The following is a 26349-nucleotide window of genomic DNA, read 5'->3' as shown; positions in this document are numbered from 1 at the left end:
TTTTTGGTATATCAAAACTTTTTAGCAATATTCTATACAATTGACACATTGTTACCAAATTTTCACATTAATTTAATGCAGATGCGATCGTAATTTCGTCTTTGGAGGATGTGTCTCTGTAGTCCAACAAGTGGAAAATCCTAGTTCAAAGGATTTTTGTGCTAGAGGGTGGACTTAGAAAAATACCAAGTAGAATTCGATAGTTTTATCTAATTAGAAGGGATTATTTTTTATTAGTTGAACCATGCGTATTTGAGTTAATATGAGCAAAGGAGGGGAAACATTTTGATAATGGCAACCTCATAGGCAAAAATGCAAGAGAGGGTAGTTGTATAATGAAGGTGGAAAAGTAGCTAACATTTTAGCTTAACAAAAAAATATTATGTAAGAGAGGATGCTAGTTGAAAGAGAAGGGGGGGTGTTCTTCTATATGTTATGGTTCTAAAGGTTAGGAAATGAGTTTAAAAAAAAAACCATAACTAAAAGAAAAAATGTTGCATGTGGATTTGAAGAGGTTATGACCAAGGAGAGGGCGCCCTCATCCTAGGGGGCACATCATAGTGGGAGATGAAGAGAGGGAGAAGGGGAAAAGACTAAGTGGAAGAGGAAGAGGAAAGGGAGAGGAAGTCCAAAAGCCAATTGGAGAAGAGGAAGGGGAGGAGTTAGTGGAAGTTGAAGAGTCATGAGAAAGAGAGGAGGGGGTACCATCCTATAAAGAGGGAGAGAGAGCAAACTAAAGGGAGAGAAGGGCGCCATCATCAAGAAGGGGACACTATCATCTTGAAGGAAGTGCCATCAATTCAAGCCATCCAAGCAAGAGGATTTGAAGAAACAATTGAAGTTGGAGAGAGCAAGAAGAGAGAATTGAAGCCCATGCCTATTCCATAGCCATTACCATGTCTTCTCCTTCTACCTCCATTTTGGAGCCTTTCTCTTCTCTTCTCTCTTAGTCATCAACATAAAACCATGGAAGCTAAGCTCGTATGTTTGGACTTAATCAAGATTAAGTCTTAAAAGAGTTACAAGTGGCTTTTCCATGGCAACAATGCAATTGACCAATTGATCTCTTGGGAGAGGGAAAATGATGAGCTCACCATTGGGAACTATTGGATAGACTCCCCTTTGCTGGACTACAAAGGACACGGCTCCCAAAGACGCAATTACGAATCTCGTACTTTACGTAAGTGCCTTAACTTGTTTAACATTAAAAAATTTATTTTACATAAATATTTCTTTAGTTTGGAATTTTTTATAAAATACCTTTAAATCTCAATTTCAACTCTGGATAGTTTTTAGAATTTATGTAGGTCTTATTTTATTTTAAAAATAAAAAACTTTTAAAAATATTTTAAATGGCTTAAAAATGATATAGATAAATTTTTATGAAATATTTGGTTAAACAATTATGAGATGTGATATTTTTTGATAAATTATGTATTTTTGAAAGTATTTTCAATTTTTTCTAGAATTTTTGGAAACTGATTACTATATCTTAAAAATCAAAAATAGTTATTTTGGATGAACATTACATTTTTTTTAAATAAAAATCTTGTTTTTAATTCAACCAAAAATTAGGATCTTCTATAGAAAACCTAAGAATATAGTTTTGGCTGTTTTATGAAAAGTTCTTAGGGTTAGAGAAAAATAAAATTAATTTGATGTTATCTGTTTGTTTGAACATTATTAATATAAAAGATGATGTGTCTAACTTTATGCAAATTAAAAGTATTGACGAGGTATTAAGTTATATCAACATTAGAAAAAGAATTTTTTAAATAAAATTAGAGTTTATGGGATTGAGGGATGTTAGTTGATTTGATAATAAAAGGAATGAGAAAGAACTATAGGGTTTATGCTTTGAAGTTAATTCGCGAAGGGATTAAAATCCTAGGGTTAGTATTTAAGCGTCCAGTATAGAAATAGAGATGAAGAGCAAGATTAAGCAAATTTTTTGAGTTTTTGATATTAAATTAGTTGGACTACTACAAACGAGTGTCGTAACTATTGAGGAAGGCTAGTACAAATCATAGAAATTAGTTATCAATATCACATTTTCAATGCAACAACTCCTAGGAGTTGGCTTGACATCCGGGTTAAAAGTGGCTTGGTCTTTGGCCTTGGTCTTTGGCCAGTCAATGATAAGCCTTGTAACCCTCATGTAATCTATGCACTACAGCCTCCGCACAATTAATGAGGCCTTGTGATAGCCTCTAGCCTTATATGGTAGGTTTTTCCATGTCTACACTTAGCAAGGTTCTATTCATGTTAACCTCTATATATTCAGTGTTTTCATGGTTGTGATTGAGGAGGGGTGTTGAGATATATGCAATCACACTCATATGATAGCCTCTTTGTGTGGAGCAGTAAGGCAAGGAACATGCAACAACCTAGAAGAGCTACCTTATATGCAACTATAAAAGAGTATACTTGAAAATCATTTGAATGCAATGCTATTGTACTTTGTACTTTGAGTCTTGTCCATGTCTTCTCAAGATTGTGATGAGTTCAAGCTAATTAATCTTGGAACCTAGTTCACTTAAGTAATATCTTATCTAGTGTTATCCATTATGTTTCTTGTCTATGAGTTTCACCCTCCATAGATATTCATTGACCAAGATCCGTGTTTCTCAACTCCCAAGTCATGTATCAAGCATCCCCAAATGTTAAGTTAACATTTGGGCATCAATACCAGGGCCGAAAAAGCATCAAATGACAAGAGGCATATGCTTTTTCTAGATAAAAGACATTGATCCTTTTTATTATAACAATGAAATATCAAAAAAATGGAGCCAAATGTATGCTCAAATCAACCAAGAAGCATCCAAGATAATGTCATGACATCCCTCACGCATTGGGGTACCATATAAGCATTAGTAGACATAAACAAAAGCCCCGAACTCTAAGAGTATGCTGTCCTAGATATTATTATAGCAAACTATCATTTGTGATAGTCAAGAGCTAAAGTATGGAAGTCCAAATCCAATGCCATATACTCAATACCAGTGTCGAGAGAGTATGTCAAGCCTTTTCTTGGTGCCCAAGAGTGCTAAGGGCTGCAAGAAATGACTAGAAGTAAGTTGAAGTGGAAAGAACAGATAAGAGAAATTGATTTTTGGAACATGATGTCTTGTTGGTCATGCTACTTCTTACTTAGCCCTAAGCAATAGCAAAAAAAGTGTCTTAGACCCTTGGAGCAAGCTTCAATAGGTGGGAACAATCGGGGAAGAAGCGGGAGCAAGATTCATACCTTGAGAAGAAGAGGGCTAAGTTGCCATGGAACCTTCAAGTTGAAGCTTTTTCACAAACTAAACTAGACTAAAGGGAATACCTCCCTAATGCTGCCATTGTAGTGGCTCTAATACCAATTGAAGGGAGTGAGCTACTTGGAGTGAAAGTAGAAGAGCAAAAGCAAGAGCTATGGTGGAAGGAGAGAGAGAGAGAGAGAGAGAGAGAGAGAGAGAGAGAGAGAGAGAGAGAGAGAGAGAGAGAGAGAGAGAGAGAGAGAGAGAGAGAGATAGATATATATAAGATGTGGGAAGTCCAATAGTCACAATGTGTGATTGGCCTTCCCTTTATTCAAATGTTACTGAAAGAATAAAGAATGAGGTGACAGTGATGGATGCCCATCACCTGCATTGTACATGTGTGCAGGTACTCTTAGTGTACTAATACATGGATGGCTAGGCATAGGTGCCTTTACCCCCAACATGATCTTCCACAAAGTATTACCAAAAGATACACTAGCTAAACTAATATTTTTTGTCTGAGGAGAGACATTACATACATCATAAAGTACAAAAGGAGCACCAGTACCAAGCTATAGTCTAATATCACCAATGCTAATAATATCCAATGCAGTGTTATCTCCCAATCTAACAAAAACTCAACAAAACATATAATAGTCCAATAGCTATGCAATCAACATCGATGTGGGGTAACATGGAATGAAGCCCTTAAATCAAGTAGCCAACACAGAGAGTAAGTGGATGGAGCATGGGTCAACTTATTAGTAGTATCAAGTGAGGAAGTAGTAAGAATATAATCATCAAAATTATACTCCAAGGCATCTATCTCCTATATCTTCACACTGGACTGATGTACAATCTCAATGGACTTTTGTTTTCCTATACTTTTCCCTTGCCTTTCTCATTGTGCCATTGTATAGTTTGTGGTATTATGGCCTAATGTGATCATGCTACCCACAATAATGACATGTCAAAGAGGACTTATGACCGTGGGACTTACTACAAGATTTCCCATAAGATCAAGAATTGCCCCTATTGGGCTATGTGTCCTACCATCGTGATTATTATCATTTCCATCATTTCTTGCTCCAAGGATAAGTGAATGAGAAGTATGGGTTGCATCAATATTCTTCATGTTTACTTCTTTTGTAAGTAAAGTGCTCTCTATTTCACTACATTTAAAATCATCCTTAGAAGGATTTACACTCATAACTGTATAAAATGTATCCCATGACTATGGTAGTGTGATAGGCAAGAATAAAGACTTTATGTTATCATCGACCTTGATGTCCTGTTAGATAAGCTAGCCGAAATAGAGTGGAACTCATTCAAATAAGTAAACATAGGGATTCCCTCCTTCATGTGAAGGTCTAGAAGCTTCTTCAACCAAAACAATTGAGATGCAAGACTTCACTTTTCATAAAGATCACATATGTTTCTCCATAAATCATATGCACCACTAGCACTAGATATAACATTGAAATAGACTTTCTTAGAAAAAGAAAATATGATAGTAGACTTGTATAACTCATCAAGCTCATCCCAATCATCTCTATGCCAACCTTTTGGCTTTATGCCCTTGTTCTTAAATGTCCTAATTTTCTTCTTTTGTACCTATAGTTTATATATTTGCATTTTCAAATATTGAAAGTTATTATCATCAAGATTTTCAATGTTAGAAATAGCACTCTTAGGGCTGATGCATTAGAAGTACTTGCCATTATGACTACAAATGACTACAAAGTACAAAAGTATGGGCTATTGTAATTATAGCAAAACAAGGTGGGAATAAGAGAGGGTATAGTTGTCCATAAATAATATGTAGTAGAATTTCTCAAACAATGCATGTGTACTCAAGCAAACTAATGAACAATATTCAACATTGTTGTCCATAAAATTGCCAAAAATGAGTATACATCAATAGGTAACACTACAAGGAAAGAGAGGTATAGCGACGGCAGGTAGCGATGCAGGAATAGCGGCGTCGCTATCTGCGTCGCAAATAGCAACGCCCCATAGGGAAAAAAAAAGGGCCGAAATCCGAGCGCGTTTCATTTCGCACATTTTCGTGAGACATTTCGAGAGGGAGAGCGAGAGAGAGAGTGACCGTTTTGCATAGAGGGTGAGAGAGGGAGAGAAAGAAGGCTTGCCATCGCCACCGCTATTCGCGAAGGAGAGGAGGAGCCGCCGTTGCAAAGAGGAGCCACCAAAGCCTCGCAAAATCTTTACGGTGAGTCCATTCTCTCTCTCTTTTGCTTGTTTAGGGTTTAATTTGTGTACATTGGAGGGAGAGGAAATATGAGAGAAAGAGAGGGAGAGGGAGAGGGAGGGAGAGAAAGAGAGAGAGAGGGGGAAAGAAAGAGAAAGAGAAAGAGAGGGAGAGGGAGGGGGAGGAAATGAGAGAGGGAGAGGGAGGGAGAGAAAGAGAAAGAGAGGGAGAGGGAGAGGGATGGGGATGGGGAGGAAATGGGAGAGGGAGGGGAAGGGAGGGAGAGAGAGAGAAAGAGAAAGAGAGGGAGAGGGAGAGGGAGAGGGAGAGGGAGAGGGAGGAAATGGAAGAGGGAGGGGAAGGGGGATGAAATGAGAGAACGAGAGGGAGGGAGAGTGTATTCTCTCTCTTTTTTATTTATTTTTTGTATAATTTGTGTATAATGAGAGAGGGAGAAGAAACGAGGGAAAGGGAGAGGGAGAGATAGAAAGAGAGGGAAATTAAAGAGAGGGAGAGGGAGGAAATGGGAGAGGGAGGGGGAGGAAATGAGAGAGGAAGAGAGAGAGGGGGGGAGACGAAAATATAATAGGGAAATGAGAGAGGGAGAGGGAGGGAGAAGAAATGAGAGAAGGAGAGGATGAGAGCAAAAGGAAATGAGAGAGGGAGAGGAGAGAGAAAAAAAGAGAGAATAAGAGGAGAGAGAAAAAGAGATAAGATGTTAAACATAATAGGAAAAGAGAAAGAGAGGGCGAGGGAGGGAGGAAATGAGAGAGGGAGAGGAAGAGAGAAAAGGAAAGGAGAGAGGGAGAGGAGAGAGAAAAAGAAATGAGAGAGAGAGGAGAGAGAAAAGATAATTAAACCTAATGGAAAAAGAGAGAAAGAGAGGGTCACGGTGAGGGAGGGAGAGGAAATGAAAGAGGGAGAGAAAGAAAGAAAGGGAAATAAGAGAGGGAGAGGAGAGAGAAAAAGAGAAAAAAATCATTAAATCTAATAGAGAAAGAGAGAAAGAGAGAGTCAGGGTGAGGGAGGGACAGGAAATGAGAGAGGGAGAGAAAGAGAGAAAGGGAAATGAGAGAGGGAGAGGAGAGAGAAAAATGAATGAGAGAGGAGAGAGAAAAAGAGAGAAAGATCATTAAACCTAATGGAAAAAGAGAGAAAGAGAGGGTCAAGGTGAGGGAGGAAATGAGAGAGGGAGAGGAGAGAGAAAAAAATGAGAGAGGGAGAGGATAGAGAAAAAGAGAAAAAAATCATTAAATCTAATAGAGAAAGAGAGAAAGAGAGGGTCAGGGTGAGGGAGAGAGAGGAAATGAGAGAGGGAGAGAAAGAGAGAAAGGGAAATGAGAGAGGGAGAGGAGAGAGAAAAAGGAATGAGAGAGAGAGGAGAGAGAAAAAGAGAAAAATCATTAAACCTAATAGGGAAAGAGAGAAAGAGAGGGTTAGGGTGAGGGAGGGAGAGGAAATGAGAGAGGGGAAGAAAGAGAGAAAGGGAAATGAGAGAGGGAGAGGAGAGAGAAAAAATGAGATAGGGAGAGGAGAGAGAAAAAGAGGAAAAATCATTAAACCTGATAGAGAAAGAGAGAAAGAGAGGGTGAGGGTGAGAGAGGGAGAGGAAATGAGAGAGGGAGAAAGAGAGAAAGGGAAATGAGAGATGGAGAGGAGGGAGAAAAAAAAATATGAGAGAGAGAGAGAGGAGAGAGAAAAAGAGATAAAAATAATTAAATCTAATAGGGAAAGAGAAAGAGAGGGTCAGCGGTGTGAGGGAGGGAGGGGAAATGAGAGAGGGAGAGAAAGAGAGAAAAGTAAATAGGACCTTACAATAAGCTTAGGGTACTATGATAGTGTGTACTAAGAATGAGTCCACCTCACTAAGAATAGGATTGGCGATTTACCTCACTAAGAATGAGTCCATCTAGGTACAAAGGGTACAAATACATTATCCTAGAAACTACATTATAGAAGCTTCCACTTGTGTTGGCACAAGGGTACCATCATATTTCACTCTCCCCCTCTCTATATTTGTGTATGCATCTACGTACAAAGGGTACAAATGAAAACAGTCAGAAGAGAGACAAATAGACAAATGTAACAATATGTGGGTATAATAGTCAGTGTTACAACTTCTCTTCTTCTTTACTACCCATATTTGCTATTGTACCCAAGTATTATGAAGGTAGATAGATAGATAGAAAAATAGATAGATAGATAGATAGATAGATAGTATCATAGTACCCTAGTACGTACTACCTTGTACCTATTATATACTATCATAGTACCCTAGAACCTCACATTTACTACATAATGCTTAAGGTACCCTAGCACCTGCTACATAGTATCATAGTACTGGGTGATTGGCATTATGATACTAGAGTACTAGGTGTTAGATACTAAGATGCTATGATATTATGTGCTAGGTACTAAGTACTAGATACTAAATACTAGTGTTCTATGATCCTATATGCTAGGTCATAGAAAAAGAGAGAGATGGAAGGAGAGGATAACAATCTAAGAAAAGAAAAGAATGATAACAAAAACAAATTGTTTGTTGTAACGTAGACAAAATGGAAAACGAAGAAGGTCCAGTTGTTCAAGATCGCGAGGCGTGTCTTAATCAGCGTGTCCCATGTCCTTGCTCTCAATGCAAGCTGGCAATTAGACGAAAATGGCGATTGTCTATAGAACACATACGACGATTTGGCGAGTTTCAATCTGAGATCATTGATCAGGCAATTGCAGATTTTTAGCAAATGGTAAGAAAAGTTGATATCAATCATGCATTGTACTCGCAAGCTAATTGAATACCATACACAATAAGATTGGATCTCGTTGGCAAATTTTCTATCCAGGGAGGTGATGTCTCATCCCAAGGAGGAGTGCACCCTTTGCGGCCAATTAGAAGAGTACGTGGGTGTGCGATGGATGGAGTGCAGAAGCCAATCTACCACTTGCAAGGCCAATCTATACCGTCAATGTTAGAGGAGACAGGCAACCTTCCAGACCTACCTACAATCTTGGAGCCTCAGATGGAGGCAATGATTGATGCATTGATTCCCATGGATGTCAAGACTTCTGATCTGCTTAGAGAGGAAGTATCCATACCATTATATGATGGGTGCGGAGTATCTCGCCTGAAGACACTGCTTGCACTCTTAAGTGTGCAAGCAAAATACGGGTGGAGCCGTACGAGTGTGACCGAGTTGTTCAGGTACCTTGTATATACGCTTCGTTGTTTTTTTTTTGGCACTATTATTACAAACATTTGTGCTTTTTCAAGGTGTTGATGAGTTTTTTCAGGTTATTGAAATATCATATATTACCACCTGCAAATACCATGCATGAGTCTCGTGATGATGCATGACATGTTTTACGAAAGCTTGGCATGGACTACAATAACATCCATGCATGTATTAACGATTGCATTTTGTTTCGAGTAGAATACGAGACTATGGAGACATGTCCAAAGTGTGGTGCTCACAGGTATCGATAGGACTTGCAAGGGCAAACCATCCCTCAAAAATTTCTCAGGCACTTTTCGCTTATCCCCTGAATAAACCACATGTTTCGTACGTCCGGCATGGCGAGCTTGACAACGTGGCATGCACAGAATAGGTCCACAGATGGAGTTCAATGAATATTAGTGGATTCATGCGTATGGAGCCACATTGACTCTACCTTCCCAGGCTTTGCTTGAGAGCCAAGGAATCTTTGGCTCAGTCTTGCAATGGATGGCGTGAACCCATTCAGTCTGTGCTCAACTTCTTATAGTGTGTGGCCTATAGTCCTTGTCAACTACAATATCCCTCCATGGCTTTCTACGAAGAAAGGACATCTCATCCTTAGCTTACTCGTCCCCGACCGTTACAAAGTCAAAAATATGGACGCGTATCTTCGTCCATTAGTTGATGAGCTTAAGATTTTGTGGGAGGAGGGGGTCAGGGTGCAAGATATGAGCAGGCACGATGGTTGGCGATCAGCCAATATTTGAGCCATTCTCATATGGACGATGCATGACTTTCCGGGATTCGGAGAGTGCTCAGGTGAACATGCCCCTGTTCTCATTGGTAATATCTATATTTTATCTCATTCAAGCAAGTATTCACTCGGTTGTGGTGTTGGAACAGGTCTGGTTACCTCAGGTTATCAAGCATGTCCATTGTGCAGGCCACAGTTAGACTCCCAAAGGTCACGAACCATGAAAAAGATGGTATATCAAGGACACGCTGCTTTCTTACTAGAGGATCATGAACTCAGGGAAGGTTTCCTTGGACGATCTCCAACGCGTATGAATGCCGCAAGTTGGTACGAGCTGAAAATGGTCCACGCGGAATCACATCCAAACGAAATGCGACGGTTCTCAGTTTTCTATGAGTTGCCATATTGGACCCATTTACAGGTCAACCACTTGTTAGATCCCATGCATATTTTCAAGAATGTGGGACCCACTTACAGGTCAACCACTTGTTGGATCCCATGCATATTTTCAAGAATGTAGGTAGCTTGCTATGGGACCACATCACAGGAAAGAGAGACACTATAGGGGCACGAATGGATTTGAAGGAGGTAGGTAAGATGGAGGCGCTTTGGCCGCAGTCGAGTGTGCTAATGGTCGCGTGCAGCTTTCTCGTGTTCCTTGGGTTTTGTCCACTAAAGAAGAGTGCATTGTGAAGCAAGTAATCAAGTCTATCCGCACTCCGACGGGCATGATGCGTTAACTCAGGTCCGCATTTTCTAAAGATGACCAATTATCAGGGCTAAAATCCCATGACTGGCATAAGATATGTCAGGTTTATACTACGAATAGATTGTAATTGGCGTGCGCATTTTGCTATTTGGAGTGTAGCCATTATTCATAATGCTTTCTCATTTGTGGCAGTTTGTACTACCAATCGCGATTGCAGGATCTCTTACTCCAGAAATACGTGGGGCCATTTACAGGTTTTCAACTTTGGTGCAATGGATCTTATAAAAGGAGATTAAGATGTCCTCTATTGAATTCGCGAGGCGGGGAGCAGTGGAGATGGTCTGTCTCTTTGAGAAATATCTGCCCACCAGCATGCTCACGATACAAATCCACCTTCTTGTGCATCTTGTAGATGAAGTGGAGATTGTTGGACTTGTCCATACGCGATGGATGTTCTTCTTGCAGCGCTTCATGAAAACCGTGAAAGGCTTTGTGTGACAATGAGCTCGACCAGAAGGTAGCATGGCTGAAGGTTGGTTGGTGTCTGAGGCGCTAGTGCATATTTCACAATGGCTACCAACAGTAGATTCAGACAATGAAATGCTATGGTCGCGCTGAAGGACGATGATAGACTGACTGGAGATGTGGTGGTTCAAAATGGGGTAGAAAAAAGAATGGATGTCTCAATGGAGGAGAAGGTGAATCGCTTTTATATGTTGCACCATGCCTCTATGGAGACGTGGCTTGCCAAGTACTAGATCGCTAGGCAAGATCGACAGGAAGCGCGAGCTAAATTCCGACATGGTACATGTCATCGACCGTGATGGGACCTAAAACGGGCCGGCACTGGCTCATGCACTAGCCGGACCTCTATCATGCGCTCAACAACCCCACGGCCTCGCGGACCAGGAGCGTTAATGACACATACATCATCTTCCTAAACATCTTGCGTTTGTATCACGTCTCATAGTCCAACTCTAACCCAATTAACACTCCTCAGAGGGAGATCCCAAAGTACATTGCCAAATAGCACGAAGTACAAACATAGGAGGTCCTTCCACGGGCTGATTGTCGCTACCTCACTGCGACTCTCCTACACCTTGGGGATTGGCCCCTCGATGCGTCGCTAAACATATACAACACATACGAACACAAAATTCTCTCTTTTATGATTCACATATTTCCAGGAGATATACCATGCTTCCTCACTTTACTTTCCCCCTTAGACCCAACGCCTAGTCTACAGCTTGGGCAACCTTATTCACTCAACGTTGGTCATGTTCCTCTAGAAAGCAATTGCCATGTATCCAGGAGGTATTGTCTGATACCTTTTATCATTTCTTTATGATTTATGCAAATTGTGAATGTCTATGTGCTCAAACAATTAAGAAAATAAGCATTGGTGCACATGTGAAAAACATTTCTTTCAATGATTTCGACTATCGCTCGTATGCGGCGTTGCATGAACCTAGCACCGAGAAACCCTCGTGCTACTAGATCCTTAATTTTTAATTATCGACCAACCTAAATGGTATGCATAAAAACCAGCAAGCTTTTCATCATTTCATTCAGCATTTAAATACCTTTTATACACTCTACCCCCTCACCCGTTTAGGTTGTGCATGGTGCATAGGTTTAGGGTTCATTTTTAAGTTTTTATTGTATGAAAAGCAATAAAAACTCACTAAAACATAAAGGTAGGGCTGAACTGAGGCTAAACCTCATACTTTAGACCCCCCATACATCCACAAACATGAATCTTATTTTTCCTTAATTTTCGGCACTCAAAATCTATTTTTTCTTATTTTTTTCCATTTTTTCCTATTTTTCTTTTTTTGCAACATTAAATAATTGAAAATACAAAATGAGTTGTGGACTGTGGCCCTTAGGTTCATTTGCAGCAAAAACACAAATTTAGTTGGTGTGTCTTATTATATTTTCCATTTATATTTCAAAAACACCCAATTTTTCCATATTTCGCGTGTTTTACGGGTTTTACACCATTAATTTCAATCACAACACTTATGATTTTTGGATTTTCTGAGCATAAACTGATCAAAATCATAGCAAGAAACAACATTATGCATAATCATCCCATGGGAACAAGTATTCATGAAGCAAATTACATAAAACATCAATTTCCTTTGTAAAAATGGAATTACCGTTCTTTGCGGGTTGCAGGTTTTTATTTGCCATGTCTCGGGACTGATTTTTAGCCACCATTAATGCTCATGACAGTCCACAATCAGCAATCTTCATTCCTCTTGAACCACGGAGCAATCCGGTCTCGGTTTGCCGTCATCCATTCTTCTTCTTCTTCTTCACCACATGAATCTGCCCTTAGAAGAGAGAGAGGGAGGAGAGAGAAATACTAGATTTGGCTCTCTTCATTCAGGCCACCATTGTACGGGCGAAGACAGGTGATAAGACCAGCAAGAAAGGAGAAGATCATCGGTTGTATGGGTTGCTTTCAGCCTGCATACTCCATCTCCATCATGAGAGGGCACAAAAAATGGCCGTCATGTTGCTCCACGTTTTTTCTTCATTCCTCGTTCTCTCTCCACATTTTTTGCTTCATAAGGTGCATAAAATTTTTTGGGGGGGGGGGCGGGGGGGGGGGGGGGGGGGGGGGGGGGGGGGGGGCGGGGTCCAAACTCAAAAGGCATGCCCAATTTTGGCCTCCCAAGTGTCCACCTTTTTATATCTTAACCACTTTGTGGCCATTTCCCCGTCCGGACTCCGAATTGAGCTCTGAAAAATCCTGGACGTCCAGCTTGACATCCCGCATTGGTCGGTAACTCTTGACAACTTGCGCGACAGTCTGAAAAATTATGAAAAATCAACAAGTGTCGCTCGGGCGCCTTTAAAGCACTTTGACGCTTAAAATCGTCCTAGGTTGAGCCGCCGCCTTCGACGTTGAATATTTTTCCCTTGATATTCGTAATTTTTAGCTATTTTTAAGTACTTCTCGGCATCAAAATTCTGCTCTCATTGGTGACCACGGGATAGGGCGACTTAGCTCGTCGAATCCCACAATAGATCTGCACAAAACAACCAAAGGAAGCATCAAGCTGATACGAAATAGATACATATTAAACACAGCACAATGCTCTCCCTACCCCTTGATAGAACGAAGGCATGATATCCACAAGGAGTAGGCTTAGCATAATCTGATAAAAGTTCCGAAGCTAGTCACTAACCAACTGCTCCAACACGGCCAAACTAAAAAGAACTATCAAAGAGGTTGCCCTAAGTGGTGGTCTGAACTACCTACCTAACTAAGGACAACACGACTAGGAGTTCCTACTAGGCGAGGACTCCTATAGCCTGATTCAAAAAGTATTTTCTTTTTAGCACATTTCTACTTTTAAGGATTTTATTTTATTGACATACACGGGTATGTAAAAAGGAGGGAGCTGAGCGTAGTGACCCAAGGAGAACAGGGCATTGGCCTCAGGACCTGTCTCGGTACCCAAGAACATACCAAGCCCTCGCAAGGTGACACTTAATCTTTTCTGATGCTCACTTTTATTTTCGCTCCAACCTTCCTTAATTTCTTCTTTTTCAGCAAGATGCCACCCCTAGGAAGACAAGGTATCGACCCCGGGTCTGACTTGTCCCCAGGAACCTATCAGGCCTTCGCAAGGCAATGATCAACTACTCAGAAATTTTCATTTCTTTTCTTTTCCTTGATGGGGGTTAGAACCCCTTTTTACACACCTTCGTATATATTTATTATCTTTAAGATATTCAGGGTGTCTTTTTATCATCATTATTTTCTTCTTCCGTAGGCTTCTCTAACTGCCTCACAACTAACAAGAGCTCCTGGACCGGCTGCCTAGCAGGCTAGCAGAACAAGGTCACTAGGACCCCCTTCTAAAATAGGTCTTTCAATGTCGAGCAATGTCTTTACAAGAGGCAATGACTACTCCGACCTCCCTCAAACATACTGAACCTAAACCTGGGACTTCATGCCTTGGACGCCGGTCCCCAACAAGAAACGAAAAACCCCTTAACTAGTACACAAACACATATAGCATAAAAACCACAGTACTCATAAAGGAAAGATATCACCTGGAGAGGGCCACAAGAAGCTTTCGCGCAACAAAAGGCTCCTTCTAAGCTCTTCTTCAAACCTATCTAGCACAGAACTCAAACAAGAAACCATTAACCGCACCCGTACTAAACAGACAAATGGCCCTCTTGGCCTAATGAAATCTGGACGTAATATCCAAAGCAGCTAGCCTTCCTAGCTTAAAACTAGATAGGTCATTGTAGTCCACGTAATACTGATATCCTTGGCATATACATCACACCCTATCAGAGTACCCAGGGTGCCAAGGATAGCATATAATATCCAAACCCATCTCACATTTCCCTTAATATTCTTGCACTCCCTCAATTTGCTGCACTGGTCTAATGAACTCAATGCAAACTTATCCCTATGGCCAAATGGCCTCACATCCTTATGACCTTTGTGAAGCACATGTGAACTTTTAGCATTTTGCATCCTCTTTACAAAAGATGTCTTTACTTGTTTACATCCACACTGTGACTTGTTACTCGTAGGGACCATGCTTTCACTAAAGGGAACAACATCCACTCGGAAGCATGATTCACTTGGAGATGATAAAGGTCTCTCAAAAGCTTTACTAGCAACAAAATTAGAACCACACACAGAATGCTTATCAACACTCATAGGCCCAATAGTTCGATCCATATTGCCATCACAACTACCTTTCGTGGAAGCATTGCAAGCCCTAATGGGACTTGCATGGCTTGGAATCTTTTCACTGATAGGCATGCCATTACTACTCATAGGATGGCCATTTTCTGCTTTGAAATTTTGGCCACCAAGGTTCCCCTCATAGGCTACCTTGGTATCAACAAGTGAGCTGTCTTCTTGTAGAAATGATTGGAAGCCAGGATGCACTTGTACTGAGCAGGAAAAGCTCCAAAAGTTTTCCCAACATCTCTGAATATGACCCTCATAATCAATGGCATGCATTTTTGCTTCCCTTAACGACTTAGGATTCCGCAGTCCCACTTGGATTTGCGTATTAATCTCTAAGCCATTCAGAAAGAGCTCACATAGCACATCATCTGGTAGTGCATTGGCTCTTCTTGGCCAAAGCCTAAGAGTACTATCAAAGACTCTAGCATACTCTTTAACAGAAAGATAAGACTCCTGTCTAAATTGCATTAGGTGCCCTAAGACCTGAATCATAGGGAGCTCCTTTTCATACTCTTCTAGAAATCTATCACAAGTCTCCTCAAATGATTTGATCGACCCTCTTGGGAGGCTCCAGTACCATTTCCTTGCCTCTCCCTTTAGAGTACTTGGGAGTACGAGCATCCGATGTATATCATCGAACCCACTTGCAATGCAAGTTAGGTCATATTCTCTTAAATGAATCATCGGATCCTCATTTGGCAACCCATAAAACACTGGGAGATCCCTATAAAGAGGAGGACATTTAGTCCTTCCTTTTGGGATCAACACCGGGTCATTAAAATCTTCATATTCACCATGATCTGGGTCCAGCCTCTTAGGATCTTTAACCTCTTCCATCCCCACCCTTTCCGGTGTAGGGGGGTTAATATCCTCATTGACATCCCTTTCTGCCAACTCATTGAGTGGTCTAGGGAGTCCTATAAGTTTCAACATGTCATTTTGATCCCCTCTTAGAGGGTCTTCCATACCTTTCCCTTTAAAAGGAAAGTCCATAACAGTTTTATATAAGAGCTTTTGGTCCTTATCTAAAGCAGATTTATCATTACCACTTCTTAAAACTTCGGAACCGTGCCTTTTAAGCAACGGTTTTCCCTTGACAGCTAGGGCTTCTAACATCCTTGTGATGCCTACTATGTCATCATGGTGGCCCATTACACAGGATTTTTCAACCACAAGCATATTCCATCGTATATCAGCACTTTCCCATGGCATCATGGCTTTAGCATGATAACTTGTTGATGCCACAACTACCATAGTTTCCAACATGCTTGTTTCATGCTCTCTAGGTTGATGGATGGTTACATGATTTCTCTTGGGTCGAGACCACACCAAGGCGAACCTCGGTCCATGCCATCGTTTTAGAGGATGGGGTAACCACTACTGGGCTACTCTTTTCATCACATAAATTATCTTATGCAGAGGACTCATGCTCTACATAACTAACTAAGTCCATTAGTAAGTTTTGTATGGGGAAAGCCAAGTTTTTCCATCCTTGAACAAACCCCATTTTATGGATAATTTAGGGTCCCTTGAAACCTTAGATTCGAAAACCGCCACTTATAGGCAGCTCCCGGCAGACGCACCACTGATGGGACCTAAAACGGGCCGGCACTGGCTCATGCACTAGCCGGACCTCTATCATGCGCTCAACAACCCCACGGCCTCGCGGACCAGGAGTGTTAATGACACATACATCATCTTCCTAAACATCTTGCGTTTGTATCACGTCTCGTAGTCCAACTCTAGCCCAATTAACACTCCTCAGAGGGAGATCCCAAAGTACATTGCCAAATAGCACGAAGTACAAACATAGGAGGTCCTTCCACGACTGACTGCCGCTACCTCACTGCGACTCTCCTACACCTTGGGGATTGGCCCCTCGATGCGTCGCTAAACATATACAACACATACGAACACAAAATTCTCTCTTTTATGATTCACGTATTTCCAGGAGATATACCATGCTTCCTCACTTTACTTTCCCCCTTAGACCCAACGCCTAGTCTACAGCTTGGGCAACCTTATTCACTCAACGTTGGTCATGTTCCTCTAGAAAGCAATTGCCATGCATCCAGGAGGTATTGTCTGATACCTTTTATCATTTCTTTATGATTGCAAATTGTGAATGTCTATGTGCTCAAACAATTAAGAAAATCAGCATTGGTGCACATGTGGAAAACATTTCTTTCAATGATTTCGACTATCGCTCGTATGCAGCGTTGCATGAACCTAGCACCGAGAAACCCTCGTGCTACTAGATCCTTAATTTTTAATTATCGACCAACATAAATGGTATGCATAAAAACCAGCAAGCTTTTCATCATTTCATTCAGCATTTAAACACCTTTTATACACTCTACCCCCTCACCCGTTTAGGTTGTGTATGGTGCATAGGTTTAGGGTTCATTTTCATGTTTTTATTGTATGAAAAGCAATAAAAACTCACTAAAACATAAAGATAGGGCTGAACTGAGGCTAAAACTCATACTTCAGACCCCCCATACATCCACAAACATGAATATTATTTTTCCTTAATTTTTGGCAGTCAAAATCTATTTTTCCCTTATTTTTTCCCATTTTTCCCTATTTTTTTGTTTTTTTTTGCAACATTAAATAACTGAAAATACAAAATGAGTTGTGGGTTGTGGCCCTTAGGTTCATTTGCAACAAAAACACAAATTTAGTTGGTGTGTCTTATTATATTTTCCATTTATATATAAAAAACACCCAATTTTCCCATATTTCGCGTGTTTTACGGGTTTTACACCATTAATTTCAATCACAACACTTATGATTTTTTGATTTTCTGAGCATAAACTGATCAAAATCATAGCAAAAAACAACATAATGCATAATCATCCCATGGGAACAAGTATTCATGAAGCAAATTGCATAAAACATCAATTTCCTTTGTAAAAATGGAATTACCGTTCTTTGCGGGTTGCGGGTTTTTATTTGCCATGTCTCGGGACTGATTTCTAGCCACCATTAATGCTCATGATAGTCCACAATCAGCAATCTTCATTCCTCTTGAACCACGGAGCAATCCGGTCTCGGTTGCCATCATCCATTCTTCTTCTTCTTCTTCACCACATGAATCTGCCCTTAGAAGAGAGAGAGGGAGGAGAGAGAAAGACTAGATTTGGCTCTCTTCATTCAGGCCACCATTGTACGGGCGAAGACATGCAATAAGACCAGCAAGAAAGGAGAAGATCAGCCCCATGATCGGTTGTATGGGTTGCTTTCAGCCTGCATACTCCATCTCCGTCTCATGAGAGGGCGCAAAAAACGGCCGCCATGTTGCTCCACGTTTTTTCTTTATCCCTCGTCCTCTCTCCACGTTTTTTCCTTCATAAGGTGCATAAATTTTTTTGGGGGGGGGGGGGGGGTCCAAACTCAAAAGGCATGCCCAATTTTGGCCTCCCAAGTGTCCACCTTTTCATATGTTGACCACTTTGTGGCCATTTTCCCGTCCGGACTCCGAATTGAGCTTTGAAAAATCCTGGGCATCCGGCTTGACATCCCGCATTGGTCGGTAACTCTTGACAACCCGCATGACAGTCTGAAAAATTATGAAAAATCAACAAGTGTCACTCGAGCGCCTTTAAAGCACTTTGACGCTTAAAATCGTCCTAGGTCGAACCGCCGCCTTCGACGTTGAATATTTTTCCCTTGATATTCATAATTTTTAGCTATTTTTAAGCACTTCTCGGCATCAAAATTCCGCTCTCAGACTGAGTCAATATCTCGAAGGCATGGAGGAGATGCCACAGTTCATGTCAACGCGATGGTTGCATGGAGCTTTGACTGCAGCATCTCGCGAAGGGACGGAGGTCTCAATGGAGGAGTGGGAATTCTCGAGGGGATTTAGTCCAAAGGTGATGAGAGGTTTAGAATTTGTCGTATCTAAATTTTATATGCGACATCTAATTTGAGTATTTCAATGTACAGTACAAAATATATAGTGCAGCGTGGTCGCGCGGACGAAATTTTTGCATAGAGCATATTGACAAAATGTGCTCCACAATGGACTGTGGTATCATGGCAAGGTTCGAGCAAGAGAGGCGATGACGAGCAACGGATCCAAACATGATTGTGGATGAGATGGAGTATTTTGGGAACTTGCAAAGTATTGTTACGGTGGATTAGCGTAGCTTCTCCATGATACTATTTGATGTGCTGTGGTTCAAAGTGGTACTTGGAGGAGTTTGAGGAACAGTTTGATGAGGTTCATCTGGATATCTCGAAATAGATTCCGAAAAAAAATGGATGGATTTGCACGACACCTTTGTGTTGCCGGCCCATTGTGAACAGGTGCACGGACTCATTTGTTTGCTAATTGCATTACGACATGGTTTATATCACAATGGTTTGAACTCTCTTGTACGTGTTTGTGAACATGTAATCTTCTATCCAAACCCCTAACAACCTCGATGGTGGTATGTGTTACCTTCAACTCCTCGAAGTGCGAGAGTATATGATCAAAGCGATGTTCGAGCATAGATGAAGATAATATACAAATAGAGGGGTCGATATTGCAAGGGGTGGAGGCCGTCAAAAGCTTGGAGCCAGCATCTGGAGCCAGCATCGGCTAACAATGATGGAAATACAGGAGTCCAAGAATTCTTTGAGAATGAGGTGGACTCAACCTTTTGTGGTAACATGTCTATCGACCTTCCAGTGTATGCGGAGTTGTGTCAAGAGATTGACATGGGACCATAGGATACTTCATACTTGGAGCATCCACTTACTCAATTCGTTGACCAATCGCTTATAAGGGTATATAAGATATGCATTTTAAGTGAGATTTTTTTTAAAGGATTTATATTACTATGCTTTGTATGATTTAAATTGATTATTCTAACATCATTTTTTGTCCGTGTAGGTGACATTTTCAGGATGAGTCGAGGGCTGAGCGATGAGAAGTTACAAGATATCTTCACACGCATGTCTCTAGACCAGATTGTGAGATTTAGAGAGATGGCAGACCAGGAGCTGTCTCGGTCTTTGTCAAGGCGCTCTGATAGATCTACTTCAGCACGATTGGATACTTCAGCTTCGAGCAGACGAGCTCGACGCTCTAGACTTGGGCTAGAGAGAGGGAGTGCTTCGGGGTCAAGGGGTGCTGCAAAGATACAGATGCAGTGAGCCCACGGTCGACACGAGATACAGGTGCGACTCCTCGCTCTCGTGGCCCTTCCAGGGAGCATGGCTCAGGCTCAGGTGGATGCTGTGGAGGCACGAACGCGGTGTCTCCGTCTCATCGTTCAGCTGAAGTTGCATCACCTCAGGGATTTGTCACACCTGTGGGGACGTCTACTCCAGTTACTCTGGCTTTTGCTTAGCCGTCAGCAGGTGGTATCCCTATGGGTGCCACTCCAAGAGATATTACCTCAGTCGGTACATCGGATGCACAAGGGTCTCTTGGATATGCCCAGGAACGTGGACGCAAATGGGAGAGGACCCATCTTATGTAGACTCCAGGGGGATATGGATATCTAGTCGATTGTAGGTCAGGAGCCATCATCATGAATGATGAGGGGAGGAGTTGATGGCTTGCATGAGAGAGTTGTGCCAACAAGTTTTTCGGCACAATGTCTTGGATCATTGAAAGAACATACTGGAGGGGAGCAAGGACTACATAGTAGCATCCTTGCACGAGGAGTTTTCGGTCCCAGCCTCAGTAGATAGATTCTCTATGGGCTGGATAATGGATTGCATGCGTGCATATATGTCACACAGACGATCCGACGTACGCAAGGCAATCAAGAGTGGGGTTGCAAAGCCCGAGTGGTTAGATGCAGACGGCTGGCACCGATTGAGGGAGGAGGCTACAGATTCTCCAGGACATTGGAGTCAGCAGCGCAAGGCGGCGAGGGCATGACTCGAGGCCGGAGTGGTCCATCATCTTGGGAGTAACGGCCATAGGATATATTTGGAGGACTTTGTAAGTTTTTCTTTTGTTTTGCTTGTTTATTTTTTTGCAATATTCTTTGTACTGACAATCATGTTTCTAACAGTTAGCATTTTGTTTTCTTTGCAGCACTCCATTACAAATTACGATCCAATTGGCCTTGAGACTTGATATGCAGAGAGGCACAGTCTCACTTCATTGATCGACCGATTGTATAGACGCAGCGGCCCTGTAAGTCACTCATCTTTCTTGTCCGTAGTTACCATGTGTAATTAGAATGCATTATTGTATGGTGGACTGATGTGTTGTTTCTTTTTTTGCAGAGTCCGTTCGATGCTCCTTTGCGGTGGGATGAGCTTTCTGAGGGCGAGGATATATAGCTCGCCCTTGGATCCCTGGAGCTCACACACCTTTATTTTTGAGTCACCTGATCTATGTAGACATTTTCTATGTATTAATGATATCTTGTTATGATTGTACCAATCGCTTATTATGCGATCATGTATTTATTTCATGTATCAGTGTTATGATTTCATTATACATTGTTTTTGTTTGCAAGCGCATTGTACACAGTGCAGAAACTATTTTGTATGGCTCTAATAAAGCACACAGCGCTATATAGCCACAAATTTTTTTTCCCCTGTTACCGTCGCTATTAGCGTCGCAAATTTTACTGCTCGTGTCGTTATTAGTGTTGTTATGTACATTGCAAACCGTCGCTATCAACGTCGGTATTGGCATCGGTATCAGCGTCGCATATGCGACGCTGATACCGATGCCAATACGGACGTTGATAGCGACGGTGGTACCGATTGTTCTATGGTGTCGCCAATAACGACCCTTTTTGTGATGACGGGAAAAAATTTTGTTATTTGCATTTTTGTCGCTTTTAACGTCGGTATAAGGCCTATATCTTGTAGTGTAAATGACCAACAGAGTAAGGTCCCACTACTAGAAATACTTGGATAACAATTTGTGATATTTGGAATTCAACTGGCAATGTAACACCTAAGTACCAAAAACTGCCAAAGCATACAGAGTGTCTGATATATAGATGCATACAACCAATGCATGTCAAGAATCCACCATTGAAAGCACTGACAATGATAGGTAAAGGATATCCAAATGCTCAAAAGAAAACCAGCCCACAAGAGTCAATATCTACAAGAACAGTTTCTTCTGTACATATTAATTGAGCATACATATTAATTGAACATACTCCCACTATCTCTAAAGAATCAAGATCTAATGTAAATAGAAGTGTCTCTTAGTAGAAGAAATATATGGTATGTCAAGTGAGCAAGTCTCAAGTCATAAGTATCATAGCATCCAAGAAGCCCAAGTATATCATAAATACATTGGGAAGTATGTACATCCAATATATCTTCAAACTTGCAAGTGAATAATCACTAAAGGAAATTTCCAAAGCTAAAATACATCCAACAAATCTCAAATGCAAATCTCAAAGTACATCAAAAGTATATATGGGCACATACATTAATGCCAAGCATCCATATAAGCATATAGAGTATCCAAAGCACTTGTAGATATTCAAACCATAAGGGGCTAGGTATATGTAGCCTTTAACCCCCAACAAGTAACATCATTTGGACAAAACCACATCATTCATACCTTTGGGCCACTCTTTCCTAGATGTTGTCTTTCAAAGAAGAAGCTTCGAGCCACAACGCTCTATGAGAAATTCTACAATACCTTTCCACACTTGGTCTTGCCTTGAATTAGTCCCATACATTCTACCTTTCAACCTAGCGGGGTCCTACATATTGCCCACAAAGTTGGATTGATGTTAATATGCTCCACAATAGTGAATTGCTATGTTAGTGGATTTGATGCTCCCTTTCTGATTTTTTTATATCACTGATTGAGAATTCCCTAGTTCCTTCCACCCCATCAATGTAATCTTTAGAGTATCACCTATTTGCAGTTGCTTCATGGTCTCCATGACAAAATTGAGCTTATGAGAGGATCTCCTTGTTGTATTTGTTGATGCCCTCCTCTTGTGTTGCATTGTTTTTGTGTTCCCTTGATTGGCTTGATCCTCAAATATGGGAATCTGTCACATGCCTACCTAACAGTTCCCTAGTAGCACATTTTAGTGGTCCATCGGGGAACTATCCTAGATGGCTTTGCCCGCCACTCATGAGAATGCACAGGATCTATCATCTAGGTTTCCCAAAGTCCACCTCATAACGGAAGGTACCGGCCATCCCCACGAGGATCAACCTGCAAGCTCGGGGTCCTAATTTGACAACTGAGGTCTTGATGTATCAGCTAGCTCCATCGGAGGTGTCCCACAAGGGCTTCTTATTCGATTGGAGTGATCGTAGTTACCCTTGGTTCATGGAGTGCAATGCTTTTTTCCAATAACTAGTTAGGATTCAGGGAACCTTAACGGAGTTGTGGCACAGCCGTTGCACCTTTCCCCTAAGATAATTATTAATCAAGGTTTTAAGACCTGACCCTAGGTAAGACAATGTTAGGCTCTACCTAATTTCTCCTAATTAATGTTTCATTCAATCTCTTGAAAGAAGCTCCCAGCTTACCGGGACCACCCATCTATAGGACGGATCCGTCAGGAATCTCGCCCACCCGCTTCCCATAAATGGTTTTCTTTAGTTTTCTAATTGCCTATCACATTAAGTTATGACATATAAAAGCAACTTCATTAATTAACTCATTTTCATAGGTTCCTTTGCATAATTTTACGACACAACACAAAGACAGAAAAATAATATTTTGGCAAAACATATTTATTTATTATTTTGCAAAAGTTATTTACAATGCTTTTCCCCTTCTGCCTATGCAGAAGATAAAATCTCCATTCATCGAAAAATCCCTTCTGTCAGTGTAGAAGAAAGCAAACCCTCCAAGATTTCTATCCCTTCACTAGTATCGGGGACTTCAGGATCCCATCCTTATTCGCTTGAGGGTCAGGCAGTTCCTAGGAGCGATCGAGAGATTTACGGCTAGAGCCCCCTGGCACTCATGCCTCCTCCTGCCTAATGGATTCCTCAACAAGCGACCTCTCACTATTGGGGCCGGTCCAAAGCTTCTTGTGGCGGTACAAAACAATCCCCCTTGGAGTAGGGTTCTGCGTCTAGCCGTGGGGGAGGCATAGCACGATCTTTCCTCTTATTATCCTAATTATATATTTACAATCAGATCTAACTTCTACAAGCACAATTAATCATTCTTGTGCAACCATCAATACATGCACAAATAAAAAAAAAGAAATGGCAGCAAGTGTTTTTAGCATATGAAGCAACCCCACCCAATTCTACTGTTTCTCTTTTAAGGTCCCACCTTATTCTTAGGGTTTCACTTCCTACTTGCAACTCTTTTTTCGGGATCTTCAAGTTAATTCGCGAACCTAAAGTCTGTTTTATCCTTATGAAAACTTGGTATTTTTGCCCTAAAAGATAATATGGGCATTTATACCTATAACAGGCAATTCATGCCCTGCCCTGCCCTAACCCACACTTAGCAGGATTTCAAATGCTTTTCCAAGTCTGTTCGGACATTAGAATTTGTATCAAAAAATTCTTATCAATGTCCAATAAGTCTTATAGAATTTCGATATTTATTTAATTTCTTGATACTGATAATTTTAGGGTTGTCGAGTATTTCATAGTTGTTTTTGCTTCAACATCCTCAATATTTTAGGTAAGGTTTTCTCTTTGATTCATATGTGGGTCGACTCATGATATTGATACTCTCGCTAATATAACCATTAATATTAACATTGTGTGTGTTTTCAGTAAGAAAATAATTGTTATTTTATTCTGCTTGCATTCTATGGTTTAATCGATGATGTCCGACCATTTGTCGAACTTTCAACATTATCTAAGACATTTAGCTATGTCATAAATGCAATGCTAATTGTTTTTCTGAAAACTTTATTCTAACTAATGCAAAAATCATAATTGTAATTTTTCTTTCATCTTTCAGATATCGAATTATATTAATACGTACCTAATTTATGTGTGTCTAGTATATATTTTCCTATAAAATTTTATGTTGATTTAATGCATTGATTATTTCATGATGTTATCTAAATGATTTTCTATAAATTATTATAAGACTCATATGCATCTGTTTATCATTAGTAAAATGAAATAGAGATAGTTACTTTTAGGAAAAAATGATAAAATATTTCCTTTTCTAACACCATATACCTTTTTTTAGTTATTATAATCACACACGTCATTAACGAAATAATAATAAATATCACGAAATAAACATTTATTACGATATTTTCTTCATGATAAACATATAATCCTTTTTCAAGTAAAAGAGTCTTTTCATTGAATATTTTATTATTATATTACTTAGGTCATTTTCTTAAGCGGTAGTTCATATGAATTTTCTTTAAAATGCGTTTATCATCATTTAAAGCCAAATATAGCGATAAGCTTATAAAACATTATTTTTTCCCAAACCGATGAGATGTTACCTCTATCAAGTTTGTAGTAACGAGGGTTTCGCCAATTCCTACGGCGTCATTTTCTCCATCGACCACATTTCTTGCTTCTTTTGCTTCAAATGGACTTCTTGAATTTTTGTGACCCCGTGGAGCCATGGATATCAGGTGAAATTAACGTGGTAGCTCAGGGAGAGTTGTGGTCAAACATTTATTATGATATTTTCTTCATGATAGGCATATAATCATTTTTCAAGTAAAAGATTCTTTTCATTGAATAGTTTATTATTATATTAGTTAGGCCATTTTCTTAAGCGATAGTTCATATGCATTTTCTTTAAAATGCGTTTATAATCATTTAAAGCCAAATATAGCGATAAGCTTATAAAACATTATTTTTTTCCAAACCGACGAGATGTTACCTCTATCAGGTTTGTAGTAACGAGAGTTTTGCCAATTCTTACCACGTCATTTTCTCCATCGATCGCGTTTCTTGCTTCTTTTGCTTCAAATGGACTTCTTGAATTTTTGCGACCCCGTGGAGCCATGGATGTTAGGCGAAATTAACGTGGTAGCTCAGGGAGAGTTGTGGTCGTCTAGAAAAATTTCACCAGCATTTTGCTTAGCGATATGGCTATATGGAAGAAAGGCGTAACAGGGGGAAGAGAAAATGGAAATGAGATAGAATAGGGGTATTTTCCTTCTTCAAGGCTCAAGCTAGAATGGAAAGAGATGTAGAGAAAATTTTCCATCATCAGGAGGTCTTTCTTCTTACTTTCTTTATGAAGGAGAGGGGTTGTATTTATAGCCATGAGGGGGATGCATGCAATCACTCATTCTTTTGACTACTTGTCAAGAGCTAAGTAAGCTTGATAAAAAATGATTTTTGATTGCCTACCTGTTGGATGGTGGCATGGAGATGATTTTAAAATGCTTTCTCTTCCTCCATGCGTAAAAAAGTCATGATTTTTTGGCTATTTTTTTAAAAACATATTTTTTTCATCAAAACGACTTCATCTGGTAGTTTTTAGCCAAGTTACCTCATGACTTATCTAGTTTATAAAGTCATGCCATACTCTTTGATACTTAACTTACTCAATATCATGCTCCTTGATTAGGCATTACAA

This window comes from Lygodium microphyllum, chromosome 9, assembly GCF_053477565.2.
Source record: "Lygodium microphyllum isolate KBCC chromosome 9, Lygodium_microphyllum_v1.1.10, whole genome shotgun sequence".
NCBI lineage: Eukaryota > Viridiplantae > Streptophyta > Polypodiopsida > Schizaeales > Lygodiaceae > Lygodium > Lygodium microphyllum.
Note: the sequence above shows the minus strand (reverse complement) of the source record.